Consider the following 4,923-nt stretch of genomic DNA (forward strand, 5'->3'; position numbering starts at 1 on the left):
AACTGCAGCTTTAAGTATATTAACCAAACTCTGTGCTCTTTATTTATTGGCGAACCACAACTATAATTAACACATTCACTGCTATTCTACCTTGCTAAAATATATACATTCACTGATATACTGTATACTATGTTACTAAATAAACACATTTGAGGCTACATGTATAATGCTATGCTGCAAAAATAAATTCACTGCTATATTACCCTGTTATACAGTCACAGTAACATCACATAACCATGTAACAATGATAAATAAATATAGACAGGGTTATAGTGTATTTCTCATTCTCACTATACTTTTCTCCTTTTTATGCCAATCACATATCAGTGGGTATCTTGTTGGTTTTGAGTCAAGTTCAATCCAAAATTCTGTGTTGGTTGGTTTTATATTGATAAGCTTTTCAGCATATTACACAAATGTTCTGTATGGTGTTACCTGATTGAGTGCTTTTAGTTTACTGAAAATCCAATATATGTATAAGTGAGACTATCTTTAAATAAAACTTGCTGTGTTTATGTAAATATCTGTGATTTTCATAATATTATGTAACCCATATATCCCCCTCCCCCCCCCCCCCCCAATCTCATCCAGGGACCTTTCTGGGGAATACATTTCGGCTACTCAATTCTGTGTGGTGCTGGAGTACCTGTAGGCTCAGGAGTACCGAGTGGCTGCGATGGTAATGGGCAATCGGGACAGGCTTTAGGGTTCTTTATTTACTCACTCATTGGTACAGCGTCTCCAGCCGTGACAGGGTCCCAGGACATGGGATATCAGTTCCCATCACTGCAGTTTTCTCCCTCCTGCCCAGTAACCGACACCCAGGCAGAGGCATGAGGAATAAGCAGCTTTATTTCTCCTTCTTTAAATCTCTCATCCTCCACTGACTCTTCTGTGGTCCCCAGGACCTCTAGATGGTGCTGCCCAATATCAGGGGTCATCAGATCTGGTTGGCCTCTAGGCCAGCCGGCCTAAAGTGGCATGTTTTCCCCGCAATGGGGAAGACTCACAGCTTCCTCTCTCCTCGGAGAGCAAGAACCAAATCCCTCTAACTTTTAGATCCCCCCCCAGAAGAATCTGGAAGGGGCGGGCTCATGGACTGTACCCACCTCCAAGGGGCTGTACACAGGCCATCAGTCACCACCGCTCTTTCTTCAACTGCAAGGAAAGAACAAGGGGAGGTCAATGGCCCATAGATTAACCTGCCAATACCTGGAACTTAACAGGACTTACATAGCAGATACACTATGTGGAGAGAAACAGGTACTTATGGGACATACCCTGTTATAATTATAACTGGTATTAAACTCCTATTGCCCCATATAATTACTCCCTATAACTGCACCAATTGCTCTTTGTAAGCGCTATCTCATGGATGGCGCGCAGAGAGCCACCGCCCCCAAGCTTCTTACCTTCTCCAGAGCGACATCTCCTCCCACGATGCGGTGTCAGATGCTGTAGAAGGAGATGCCTCTCCGGAGAAGGTAAGTGGCACTTACAGAGGCCAAGCGCTCTCCCCCAGCAATTAGTTTAATTGTTGTTTGGAGAAGAGGGGGGCCTCTAACCTCTAAGTGCAGTGGCACCGCTTTTCCTAGGGCGTCATTTTAGTTTAGTTTAAAATGATAATTTTTCCCTAACAAAATGCTGCCTGAGGCCGTCACCTCTCTTGCCCAGCCCTGTGTTTCCTAGAACTCCTCTTACTGCACTATATTACTATGCTATATTACTCCCTATATCACCGCTGCTGTGGTGGACCATAGCCTGAGGGGAGCACTCCCACACTGGGGTGGTAAAAACCTAATGTACCCTTCTGTGGTTCCTTCAACGACCATGCCCAGAGTAGCATACAAACAGGAACGAACTGGTAGCACCAAACAGATTGCTGCTTCCAAGTATGAGGAGACAGAGAAATTACCCAGTAATGCTTAAAGTCGCAGTTCCCCTCTTATTTTTTTCTATTTTATAAAGGTGGGACGTGCCACCCATGTAAAAAATGCGCGAAACTTCCAGGCTTCCCGTTTTCAGGTATAGAGCCGGTACTTCCTGGTTAATTAAATCCCCCCATATCACTTGGGCCAATAAATGCTGCAAGAGATGACGTTGTGGCTTCCGATTGGCCCATGCAACATGGGAGATTTAAACCGCCATTTTGTATCCCCGGAGGGGACAGTACCGGCGCTACCAACCACGGTAAATATCCTGGGAATCAGGGGGTCCCCGGAGCTGAAAATAACCGTCTGCTTTCAACCTATGTAAAAGAAAGGAACCAAAAGAGAGGGGTTCTCAGCGGGGCAGGGCCTTTGTTCTTCCAAGACGCTGCAGCGCCTTCCCAGCGAAAAGTATGGGCCTGGCTAAGGGAACCATTGCCGGGTCTCAGTCCCTTAGTCGTGATTCCCATTGGTCAGTTTGAATTTCCTGTTCGCCAGCAGCTCTCTCCTTGAGTGGTGGTCCAAAGTGCCTAAGCTGGCACCCTCGTCTGATTGGTGCAGCCGGACGAGCCCTCGTCCTCTGATTGACTGTAGCCTCATGATCCGTGCACTGATTGGCCGGCGGCTCCTCCTCCATGAAAAGTATAGCAGCCGAGGGCTATGTAAAGAGTGCGGCCGATCAGAGAACCAGAAGAGTTTGAGAGTCGATTGGAGACACGGCTGGGAGGATTTTCAAAAGTGCTATCGCTCGCATAGCACTGAGAAGCCGGGGAAGATGTTTTCTATGGATTTTTGTTCATGGCTGCTGGTTGGATGAAGAAACGAGTTGACATTTGTACTTTTAAAGTGTGTTTTGGTGAGGATAGTGTTATTCTGGATGTATATTTCCAAATCAAGAAAGGTGATGTGATCTTGATTAAATTGACTGGTGAATTTTAAATAAAATTGGTTGTTATTAATATGTTGAACGAAAGTATGAAACGAATCTTCATCTCCGTTCCAGATCACGAGGATATCGTCTATGTATCTCCTGCACAGCACAAGCTGTGGAGGAGAGACACCTGATCCCCATATGTGTAATGACTCCCACCATCCCATACACAAGTTAGCAAATGATGGTGCAAATTGAGAAGATTGTGTGTATACCTGGACTATTGGTCAAAGGAGGAGTGGTCTAGGATGATTGCAAGATGCCACCATCTTGAGAATGAGCCTCCATTTTGTCTGTATGAAGCTGAATGGAGTGTTAGATGCTTGCAAGAATTGAATGATTTTTTTTCGCTCTTGGCGGACAGGCCTCTACTAATTTTCACTAAAATGTTGCAAATTGTCTGTTGAAATAAGAATCATTTCCCTGTGCTCTATGTTTGCTGTCTACTCAGGAAACCACATTCCCCAAATAGAGACAAAAATATAGAGCGGAAAGGACAGCCTGTATAAGATAAGTCTTTTAGCTTGCACAAGTGTTTTTAGGCTAATTGTATAAAAAAAACTTTATTTCTCCATTTAGTAAGCCCACCCCTGGCGGAGTGACAAATGTAATTAAAAAAATTGTCTAAAGTATATGCTTTTTTGATTATAAGGCAGATCTCACAAGTAGTAGTGACCCCACCTCCATCCCAAATGTCTTCAGCACCCCCAAATAGAGTCCCAGTCTTTTGCACCTTGCCAGTGTTCCAGCTCTTTTAGTTTTGGGGCTGCCCTATGTTCTGGTGGGTCACAAATGGGGTGGAGTGTGACAACTCTTCTGTGGCGGTCAAGTAGTACTCAGCTAGGGCCACAATGGTATTGTATTTTATACCTTGGGGAAGATCCCAATGGTATTGGTCCAACTCCATCATCTCTGCAATCTGGGCAGGTGTAGAAGCTTTCAGTTTTAATCACTTCCTCGCCAGGTGGATCAGATCAAACATCTTGGACTGGGGACTTTCTGTCATGGTATCACCACTTGAAGAACCTTTTGAGCACAAACTGTTGAGTAACGCCCGTTCTTGCCAGGATCTCAGCCTTGAGATGCTCGTCGTCTGCTTCAGCCTTTTGTTCTAACCACTGATGAAGCTCTTATGAGTGAAACGCGTTTGGGGACAACATAGAAGCATACAGAGACTGTAATTCGGTATTTGGTGGACTTTGCTGAGGATTCTTGAATTTGGGACTTATACCATCTGTTCCTGCTGCCTTTACCTGGATCTGGACATTGCTGACTGCGGGTGGCCAAAGCAGGCGTCTATACCAGGCAGGATTGCTGCAGTTTCTCATCACCTCTGACCCAGGGTGGTCTAATTGCCTGTGTCTACAGTAGCTCTGCAAGAGCTATACCTTTTGTCTATGTGATTAAATTGACATACTTCACTATCTGTGCCTTCTCTATTTCCAATGTATTGAATTCCCTTCCTGCCTCCGAGGGATACTGTCCAGATCCCACCTGAAGATTTCTACCTTGAGTGGGTCACTCGGAACAACCACACTGCCTTCACTTTTCTGCACGATTATGAGTGGATCACTGATATCATCACATTATTATTATTCATTATACACAGTGTGCACTATATGTATATTTTTCTTTTCTTATATCACCTGGATGTATTTGCGCTCCTGATTCTCTGCCCTATTCATCTGTTGTCTGGACTTTGGATTGAGTCCTCCTTCCGGAGCTGCACTACCTGCTTAAGTATTTAATTTACCTATTCACTTATCACTATTGTGTACGCAGGGTACTTTATTAGATGGTGTGTGCGCTTGTTCTTCTGTTCCATTTTTGTTCTAGATCGTAATCGGCTTTATTGCTTTCACCGAGCAGAAAGGGCACTACAATGCCAGCCTACTAAGTATGGGGACAACGTTCCCTAGCAGTAATCCGCTAAAAAGCCAGGAGGTACACTTCAATGTCATCCTATTACTCCATATAACTGTTTTCTATAACTCCTTCTCTTCCACCCTATAACACCTTGTAAGAGACGTGTGCAGAGGTACACAATAGAGACTGGTTTTAAGG

Source organism: Ascaphus truei, chromosome 9 (genome assembly GCF_040206685.1).
Source record: "Ascaphus truei isolate aAscTru1 chromosome 9, aAscTru1.hap1, whole genome shotgun sequence".
Taxonomy (NCBI): Eukaryota; Metazoa; Chordata; class Amphibia; order Anura; family Ascaphidae; genus Ascaphus; species Ascaphus truei.